The 11263-nt window shown below is 39.2% G+C and overlaps 1 pseudogene; it reads left to right on the top strand.

The window, feature by feature from the left end:
- Positions 1-504: 504 nt before the first annotated feature.
- LOC116899875 lies at positions 505-629 on the top strand (annotated as a pseudogene).
- The last annotated feature ends 10634 nt before the right edge of the window (positions 630-11263 follow it).

The raw sequence follows: 11263 nt of genomic DNA, 5'->3' as shown, positions 1-11263 counted from the left end.
GGTCATCCACACCACCATAAAAGAAGCTTTCTTGGACATAGAGATTTGAGCTACATGGATTATAGACTTCCATATGTTTTCCGGAGGCAGCTCAAATCATGACTCCAACCTAGTTTCTGGCTTACTCTTTTTCAGTGAATTTAGCTACATTAATATAGCTATATATCAATATAGGGTTATCTTGAATTTAAGGCAATGTCTAAATTCAAAGCCTAGCTGTGCTTTTCATACATAAAGGCATCTGTTGTTGACTAAGGAACATCTAAGAAGCTGGAGAACATCTATTCAGTGGCACAATGAGAGGGGTGATAAAGGAAGAACAAAGAGAAAATTGTGAAATTGTTTAATTTCTATCACAATAGTGAGGTCTTCTCTAACTTGGACCGTGTCTTATGAAGGATCTACAAATGAAAGAGCTTTTATAAATGGACTATAAAAAGTAAATAGTAAAGACAAAGAGTTAAAAAAAGAAAGAAAGAAAGAAAGAAAGAAAGGTAAAATGTGCCTGTCCCTAGAAGCATTTCAGGTGTAGCTTCTATGTCACATGGGCATCAGTAGGTGGCAGAGAAGACAGGGGCCATGTCTATCCTCTGACCTATGAACATCTGTATGATTAGTAGCCTAACATTCCCTGATGAAAGCAAGCCTAAGATGACCACAAGTCCAGTGATAGGCAGACCAGGATAGACTACCAGGACAGGGAGCAGGCCAGAGACTAAAAGAACCTCTCTCAGACTGTAGTCCAGGGCAAAATTGAGACAGACAGCCCTCACAAGGGGCCACTCAGATGGTCTGTGCAGAGCCAGCCTGATATGACCCAAAGCAGACCATGCCTGAGATGATCCCTGCCTAGTACCAAAATTCACAGGCAGGGCATAGCCCTTCTGAGACCATTCCTGGGACAACCCCCAGACACTCAGAGACCCCAAACGTGCCTCTAAGGAGAGCAAGTAAGTGGTGGAGAAATGGAAGAGAAAGAGAAAAAGAAGGATGTGGGCACAATGAAGAGATGCAGAACTAGAGACTCAAAAGTAGTGAGGAACACGGATGTAAATAGCCAACTTTTTCACCTGGGACCATGGTAGGGTTCTGGTCTATGCTGCAACGGGGGCCATGTCTGAGTCCATGGCCCTGCAGCAGCAGCAGGGGTCTAGAACCACCAAAGGCCAGATGAATGTCCCTGGTCTGAACTGCCGCATAGTGATATGTAGATTTCTGAGGGCTGTACAGAACTGACCCACTCCTTACCTGGGCTGGCCCTGGAGGCACGAGATCAGGAGAGATGACCCTGCCCCTAGCAAAGGCAGTGTTTGAGAGAGTGTCCTTCCAGTCACCCATCTCCCTCTCACCCTGTCACCCCACCCCACCCCAACCCATCCCCTGTTCCTGTTGTGGAAGTTGCAGGAAGGCCTTGGAGATACAAGTGTGGGAGATTTGGAAAGGAAGAGATATCCTCCTCCCCCTTTAACCTTCCCTATCTGCAGCAGGCAGAGACTTGGCCCTGGGGACAAGGTAGCAGGGGACCTGGCCCTGCCCCCTGGGAACTATAGCACTTGGTAGCAGCACTCTGCAGCAGCTCAGCACCAGAACACTAGAGCTGGTCCTGGATGCAGCCTATGTAAATCAGGTGCCTGAGAGCATGAGAGCAGGACAGTCAGTGGGCTGAGCAGCTCAGATCCCTCTCCGATCCAGATCCAGGGCTTTGGATTTGCCCACCCTAACATCTACCCCATCCCCATCAATAAACTACTGAAGTGAATGAAGGGGCTGGTCCTACAGATCCAAAATTAGAAGATCTCCATGACACAGGGCAATAATGGGATATCTGAGGGGAGTCCGAGGGAGGTTCCAGTATTGGTAGAGCAGCAGAAGCCAACAGGTTATTGCAATGAGCATCTGCAAGCAAAGAGGGGCGGACAGAAGCATATGCCATGGCACACACTGTGACACACTACAGCTTATACAGCGAGGGTTTCTTTCTTCTCTGTTTTTTGGGGGGTGGAATTGAGAGGGTAGAGGATGGCTATGAGGGGAAGGGGAGAGGCATGGGATTCGGGTGCATGATGTGAAATTCACAAAGAAGCAATAAACAATTCTTTTAAAAGAGAGAAGAAATTGAAAACTAAAATGCAAAATTGACTTCAGAGGTGATATTCAGTTCTTGCAGGAGAAAAGCCACGCAGACGCAGAACACTCCCGGTTGCAGTCTGACAGGGGCAAGTTATGAGAAGATAACAGTGAACTCATTTGGCAGTGAATGCACTACCACAACTCCATTGTTCAGCTGAGCCAGCCTGGAAATTCATGCAAAGCACAGGGTTGGTATTCACGGTTTTATTCTGAAGCTTTTCTTTACTGAGTTGTTGATAAATTTTAAATAAACGGAAACATGAGCCTTTCTAAAGTCACCATGGACCCACCCTCTACTGAGTGCAGATTTGGACCCCCTTTGCCAAGCAATTTCACACTGGATTCTGGTCAAAGTTTCTTTCCTGGCTTTTTATTTAATTTGCATATTACTTTGCATATCTTCTATAGGGGTGCTTAACATTGCCTAAAAGGCCACCAAACTGTTTCAAGCATCTTATTAAAGCTATGCGATGTGTGATTTCCAGTCGAGAAAAATTGATAAGAAAAAGGCATGTGCCTCAGCAGATGAGGAGGGGAAGGTGTCATTATAGAGAGATTCGGAATTTGTGCCAGTATTTATTATGAGGTCAGGCCAAAATACATGACTACTTCTCTTTCCCATCATCAATACCTAGTCCTGAAAACACCAGAAACTAAAATCTTGCCTTGTCCAGATTTACAATAACTAAATTTAGATTTAGAACTAAAAGGAACACTAGAGCATGGGGATGCATGCCTGTAATCTTCATATTCAGTGAAGTAGGAGTATTCGAAATTTAAGGTCACCTCAGGTACATGACAAGCTCCAACTCAGGTTACATGAGGCCTGTAAATAATAATAATAATAATAATAATGCCTAAAATACTTTTTCTTTTCCATAAGTAAATTAGCTCTTTGTCATTTTACTCTCAAAATGCAACTCAGTAAAAGTAGCACATCTTATTGTCTAGAGTAAGGAACTGTAATGTGTGTTTTGTTTTGTTTTGTTTTGTTTGTTGGTTTGTTGTTTTTGGTTAGTGAGTTGTGGTGGTGGTTGGTTCGTTGTTGGTTAGTTGTTGCTGTTGTTGATTAGTTGTTGTTGTTGTTGGTGGTGGTGGTGGTGGTAGTGGTAGTGGTTAGTTTGTTGTCACTCTGTAGCACTGCTCCTCCACAAATTCACTATGCAGCCAAGTCTGACCACAAGCTCATGACAATCCTCCTGCCTCTGCCTTCCAGTGCTAGAATTATAGCCATATGCCATGAAAACTGCTTCAGAATGTTATTTTAACTAGGAAGGAGGAAATTTAACTTAGCAGAAGAAAATCTGCACTAATCGAAACTATAGGACAATGTAACAAATAACTACAGGAGAATGGACACTACCCATAATACAGTGAGTATTAGGCAGCCACTGACTTCCATTTTGATATCTGCAAATGGTACAAGCTCAAGAGCAAGCCGGGATGCTCATCAACAGATGAAGGGTAAAATCTCAGTGTAGCACTGTTCACGTTAGCTTGAGTTTTGGAACAACCTAAATATTCATTAATAGGGGGATAATTTAAGAAACTATAGTATGTCTGCATGTCATGCTAGAGTAAAGACATAAGCAATGTTGTCCCGTTTTTGTGGTTCTGGAGATCAAATCCAATTGAATCATACATGGAATGTAAGCAGTCTATCATTTAACTGTCTCTCCAGGCTGGATAAACAAGATTTTTATGGACCAATATGAAATAGATTTTGATATGTTTCACTATAATATTATACTATTTATTTAAAATTATAAAAGGTATATGCATCTAGAAATATATATGCATGTAATACCTGCTTGAATATTTTTATAAAGGACCAGTTTTGGTTTTCTCTATGGAGGAGGATCAGATGGCTGGGACACTATGCTTTAAGGGAAACTGCTACAGCCTAAGGTTTTTATATTTCAGGCTTTGTAAATGATTATTCATTAAACACTTTATCAAATCTTTTAGAAATAGCCACTACATTACTAGCATGCTAAAATGTTATAAACATTGGTGTTGTATCCCATTATTAATCACTAATTTGTAACTGAATACATAACGTGTCATACTTTTATAAGACCAATTAATTCTTCATGAAAAAAGCATAATCATATTCTATTCCTCAGATGAGCCCCTACCAGTGACGTTTGCTCAGCAGACCTGAGTTTATCTCTGAGGAAGTAGGTCAATAAAGATATGATGAGACATGCAGAACAGGGACATAAGGAAGAACATACATAAGGCAAAATGCAATCTGTCTATTTTTAAGTAATATTTTCTGGAATTTTCTCCGTTGGATAAAGCACAGAAAGGTCAAGCTAAGCAGTTTTTCAAGCTACAGGCTAGAGGATAAATTAAACACACTGATTTATATAATCTCATGCAGCCTGGTCTGGTCAGGTTCAGTAACTAAAGATACAAAATCTAGGAGAGCACCATTGTTTCATAGAAGGACCTTCTCAACCCATTGCCTTTCTTCCCTCCATCAACAGAAAGGAGAGGAAGGAAGAACATGTGAGGAGGATTGGTAAGAAGAAAAGGCAGGGGAAAATATAATTAAATTACAGTTTCAAAACCAGCCACTGAGGTGTGAACAAAGTTAGCTTACTTTTAGATATTTGATTATATTATTCCCAAGCACTAGGCATACTAAAGAGAGGCATCAACCTGTGTGTATCAAAAACTTAAGGAATTTGGGGAAATCTCTGACCTAATGGTTTTTATTATTCAAGACGACTAATATCTAAGGGTACTTAACTTCTTAAAACAACAGTTCCTTAAGTTGAGAAATAAAGAAGATACCATGCCTAGGGGAAGGCAGCATGTAGTAATTAAGATGATAAATATACTTACATGGCAAAACTAAGTTTATTTTCTATATGTATTTTTATCTAGCGCTAACTAGTCCCTCTTCCATTAGAATTTGTGTGGAACGGGAGGTTGAAGTCAATGTACTTTAAGCTTTAATAGTGCAGTTACTGGCAATTGTACCTAAGTCTAAGAGAAGGTATCTCAGCTTCTGGTAGTTACTGCTGTTTATGAACATAGCAAGCCAGAGTGGATCAATAAGACTACAATGGTAAAGGAGAGAGAGTTTAAAGCATGATATTTATTGATTATTCATTTAAATAACTTCAGTTGACATAATTGTGAACTTCATTAATTTTTAGTTCTTCAATAAACATGAATTCAAGGAATTCCCCCCAAAACTGTATAAGTCCAAAAAGGAAGTATCAACTAGAAAACAGCACAAGTGGCAAACCAACATGTTAGGCAAGAATCCACTAAAACTTGAAGTTCTTCAGCCTGAGAACGTTTTGTTTTCTAAGTAAGAGGTGCCCAGAGCCATGTTGAGTCACATGATGTCACTAGCATGGTGGGAATCTTTAACAATAGAAACAGAGGCAGAGGCTGGCAGGCTCAGGTCCCCTACTGTGAAAAGTGTAGGCTGCTCTTGATACAGAGGCTAAAATAGAAGCTGCCTGCTTCCTTGGCTATTGATGTAGATTTGAGGCTGGTTTATTTGCTTTTGGTACTTATATACCAGAGTTTGTCTGAATCATGAGAAATTTTACCCACAATTCAGAACCAGGTAGAAATAAATAAAAGCCTGTAACACCAGGCAGAGTGAATACAGACATATATTATATACGTTATTAATAAATAAAGTCTGATGCTTCAGCTAGATAGCGTAATAGATAGATAGTAATATTTTGGTCTACTGGATACTCGGATTCTCTTAACGTGGGCTCCATGAAAATTTCTGGTTTGACAAGTTGCCTGCTTCTTAATGACAGGTATTAATGGAAATGGGATTAAATTTATTTTTATACTTAGAAGGAGAGAGTACAGAGTTTATCCAAATCACGTGGGGATTTTCACTCACAGTTCAGGACTTAGGGAAAATTAGTCACTGACTCCAAGTGCAGAGTGGTGATATTTTCCAGTTATAAAGTTATTATAAAATAAAAGTCTGTACACCAAGTAGAGTGAATTCAGACATATATTATAGAAGTTATTAATAAATAAAAGTCTGATGCCAGGCAGAAAGCTTAACAGAGCTAATATTTTGAGCTAATATCTTAGTTGACAGATTGCTTACTTCTTCTTGGTAATGATAGTAGTATTAATAAAAATGTGATTAAATTGTTTTATCAATTAAGCCACTAATGCCACATGGCTCGACAATGCTGGCTAGTGAGGGTTTGTGGTTAGTTTTGATATTTACCACAGCAGGAGGCTCATATTCTCTTAAGGTGGGCTCCTTGGGAATTTTGGGTCAATTTTCTGACATGACAGATTAGAAAAGCCTAAACAGACTAATACAATATTGTTTAGCTTACTTCTTTTGTAAAATTGTTTTAATTTTCATAAATAATTTTTATGAAATAATTTTTATGAATAATTTTTCATAAATAATAATTGTTTTAATTTTCATAAATGACTGAATAGCCATAATCTCATTTGGTAGAAATCCTTATATTTGTTACTAAGCTAAAGTTATAATCTTTTACGTTGGTACAGAATTTATTTAATACAAGTTTAGATTTTCTTTGATATAAATTTCTTATTGATTTTAAATTAATATTGTTATTGTTATTCTCACATATAGGCATCCCATATGTGCCTATCAACACATTTAAGTATACAAGGTTTATATCCAGTTCTTTATTGCTATTAAAAAACTAATCTGAGATGATTAAACATGTGAGTTAAGGACCAGATAGCAAATTCGTGGCTCTAAGTTTATTGTTAGAATGCTTTCAAGATAATTTATTAAGACAATTAACAGACAAAAATCCAGATTACTTACATAGTTAGATGGCTTTCAGAAACATCAGAAATCCACAAAATATGACATTTAGTGTCATTTATCTTCTGTTGAGACGTGTCTGCTCCTAACAGCTCCCCTTTGATGGATTCAAAGAGGAAATTGAACATCTCCACCTCCAGGTGAGGTGATGTATTGTGGCAAGACAGGTCGCTAGGCAAGAATTGCCTCTATTCATCTACAGACTAAATACTGCCCAGAAAAGGACACATTACAGAATAGTTGATTGATAATTTCTGCTGGCCAGAATGATCAGCCCTTCAAATTCTGTGTTTCAAAGTCTGTCAGATGATCCTGGCCAGAAAGGCTGAAGACTTCTCTCCGTGTTGCGGCAGGGGACTGTGCAAGTAGACAATTGTCTCCACAGCCTCTCAGTTCTAGAAGAAGCCCTGTTGGAAGCTTCCTATATTTACTGAATATAATCCGGTCATTCTCAGATTTCTGACAGGGATTTCCTGACGGGGATGAAGACTCATTATGGTCTCGTAGCCTACCCAGGCTGTTTAACTTAAAAAATACATGTTTAATTAGATAGTTATCAGATAGTATACAATAGCCAGGATATAACATTAGTTTAAGCCTTTCTTAAGCTGGAATAGATAACTAAATGTTCTGTTTAACTGATAAATGTTGGACTGGGTGTTAGGTGTATTTTATACTTTTAAATTACAAAATGATAATAATTGTGCTCAACTTATGTTTTGAGAGAAAAGTTTTTTTAATTAAATAGAAAGGGTGAAGTGGGTTGATGCCATTATACAGGTGAAAGGCAGACAAGATAAAAGCAAGCCTGTCATTAGATAAAGAGAAGAAAGAGAAGAGGGAATGAGATCTTCAGAAGGGAGAGAGAGGGGGAGAGGGGACCAAGGAGAAAAGGCTGGGAGAACATGGCAGCAGATGTTAAAGTCTTCTCTGCACATAGATAGAGAGTTATTATGACTATTTTTAGGGATGAGTATATATATATATATATATATATATATATATATATATATATATATATATATGATTTTGGCAAATTATATCATATCAATTGGATCAGAGGTCATCTGATCCGTTGTTTGTTCTTTCATGTGGCGACTTGAGTCCACAGTAAGAGAGCCATGAGACAGGCTGTCTCTGTATGGAACTGGCATGGCAGTGACCTGCCAAAGGAGCTGTGAGTAAGGGCGAGGCGGCGGCTGGCAGGGTGCCATGCTGGAATGGCTCACAAACCGCTGGGTTAGAGAGTACTTGGGGGCAGCGTGGAGTCACTGAGATAATTTAGCGCTAGCTCCAATGGCCTGCGGGAGCCGGAACTAGAGAGAGAGCTTTTACCAGGGTATGCACGGGAACCGTTCTGCAGTTTTTCCTATTTTAGGGAAATACACCTTGCTTTAGGCAAATTTGTTATAAATGGTTTGCTAAAACAAGGAGGGTGGAAAATGAAGGAAGAAAGGGAGGAAGAAAGGAAGGAAGAAAATGGACACACATAAAAAATGTGAAAAATAAAGCATCTTTAGTTCATCATAAGAGAAAACCCCATGCTTTTCAAACATCAAACAATACAGATACAAAGCACTGTGATTCCAGAAACATTTTGCTCACAAATAATACCTAATTTCAAATTCCTTCTATGCAGCATAACAGTGTAGAATAAAAGCTATTTTGGGATCTATAAGCAAAAGAATACATTGGAAATGCAGCTTCCCAAGGGCAGGATTAACGGCTGAAGATGAATGCGGCTCCCGTACCATTGGTCATGGCTTAAGGTGAAGATGGGGCTTCAGTTGTGATACACTGGGTGGCTTTTCATGGTTCAGGAAGAGGATGGAGGCCAGACAAATGAAGCTAGTAAACGGGTAGACGGGTAGGAAACAAAATTATTTAGTTTGGGAAATTTGAATTAATATTATAGCTTATCAGAAATACAAATCATCAGTCGAAAACGTTGGAATGAAATGACAACTTGAGCCGGTTGGATTAGATAAAATTTTGAGATGATCCTAAGATGTGTCTAACCAGAGTCAGATTCCGGGAGATTCGATGAGGACATACATAGTCTGTGAAATGCAACGATACATGACTTGATTTGTATGTTAGTGTCTTAGAGTTGTATCATCACGGTATGGTTAACCTTTCAACATGGCTTTTTAATACAATGCAGACACACCGTAAGCCCAAGGTGGATGAAGCTGGAGCCATCATAACATGGCATTTTCTTCTACAGTAAAACGTGGTTTTGATATTATATAACTTGTTTAATCTGTGATCTTAGTTTTCATTGCTGTTGTAATTATTATTATTTGATATTATAAGACAATTACATTTCTCCCCTTTCCCTTCCTTTGCAGCCCTTTCCACACACTCCCTTCTCTCTCAAATTCATGTTCTCCTCTCTTTAGTTGTTATACACACACACACACACACACACACACACACACACACACACACACATATATATATATATACCTTTTCCTACATACATAAGTACAACCTGCTTAGTCCATATAACGACAACTCTATGTATACAGATTCAAGACTGACCATGTTTAATAAGAATCGATTGATGGGCTCTTTCCAGAGATCATTTCTTCTGCTATTCCCAAGGCCCAGTTGCTTATAGTTCTTTGCCTTTGGCTGAGACCCACAAGCCTCCCTGTTCCATTTTTAACAGATCCACTGCTGTCCTCATCCTTGCTCAGGTCTTGCTTAGGCAACTATATTAATGATACTTCATGTGCATGGCCTCTCATGTTTCTAGGAGACGCAATCTTAACAACAAACCACTTAATCCTCTGGCTCTTGAAATCTCTCTGTTCTCTCTCCTGCCCTAATGGCTGTGCATTCGCAGTGGGAGTTATGCTGTACAGGCATCTGGGGGCATGGGCTCCATACCTCCACATTTTGTGTGGTTCTATGTTTCTCTAAATACTCTCCATCTTTTGCAAAGAGATGTATCTTTGACAAAGGGTGAGAACTACCCTTGTCTGTGGATACAAGGTTTAATATTAACAGTGTAGCTAGGAATTAGGCTGCCTTACTAAAGTGGCTTTTATAGGTCTCCAGGATCCATGGAGTTTGCAGTAAAAGACTTTAAAAAGCAGAAGCAAAATCTGGAATAACAGAAAGTGTGACGCAATGCATACGTAACCTAGCAATGCTCTTTTATCATCACTGTCAAGTATAATGTACTACTGGTAAATGTGTGCTCCGTAGATCTGTGTGATCAGAAGTATGGTGAGTGTGTTTGTGTCAGTATCACTGCAAATGTGTGAGCACAGTGTTGTACAAGGCCATTAGGGTGACTGCAGTGTCCCTAGGCCATCATCTTCAGCTGCATTGTGGGTCCACTGCCACAACCCCAATCCAACATTGCCTGAAAATTTTTATATGGTGTATGCCTGTAGCTTCTATTCATTGCCCTGTAATTTGGGGAAACATACCAACAATTCTCAGCACACAGTGGTTCCATTTATGATGTTTTGTTTCTACCACGGTGGATATTTATTTCTGGGCTACCGATGTGTGCTATGCTACTGTCCTGTAATGCTGGGGATAAGCTCAGGCCACAGCTCCGAGTCAGCCATACTGTCAGGAGGGCAAACACTCGGTATTCTACTGCGTGCTACTATGCTCTGCTATAGTGTTCAATAGGTCAGACACATTACATACTTTTCCACCTTATTAATGCTTTCAAAGTGCAATGGGTTCATCAAGCACAATCCCATTTTAAGCCTAAAAAAATTGTTTTCTCTTAGTTAAAATTATTTATTACGTGCATTCACGTTCTTCATTCCTGTTCCGAAACTGAATTGTGTTTTCATACAAAAGTCTGCTCGTAAGCCAATATATCAAAGTTTATAAATTGGATTTTTAGCTAAGGAAATGGATAATATATGTCGAAGGGAAGAACAAAGAAATGAAAGAAATAGCAAAAGGACAAAGAAATGAGAAAACTCAGCATGGTTCTTTTTTAAAATAATCCATAGTGACTACTAAAGATAAAACCAAAACATTTGCTCCACTGAATGCTTTCCTTTCTCTTCTACCCCACTGCCACCTCTCATCTAAGGAGACCACACAGCTCAGCCAGGAGTACCGCTGAGTATCTCCTTATGAATTTCCATAACCCCGGCAGCAAAGGAACATAATCAAGGTAGAAGGTAAAGTCACGAAATACCAAACAGAGCCGGTAGATAGCCCTCCGGTTTCACGTGTTGTCAAAGTTAATTTTGACAACACGTACACTACAAAACTTTTTTAAAAAGACTGAAAAGGGGAGAGAATAGATAGATCAGTTGATCTATAAATCACAAAAAA

Source organism: Rattus rattus, chromosome 4 (assembly GCF_011064425.1).
Source record: "Rattus rattus isolate New Zealand chromosome 4, Rrattus_CSIRO_v1, whole genome shotgun sequence".
NCBI lineage: Eukaryota > Metazoa > Chordata > Mammalia > Rodentia > Muridae > Rattus > Rattus rattus.
The sequence above is the reverse complement of the archived record's forward strand: the minus strand, read 5'-3'. Positions and strand labels throughout refer to the sequence as shown.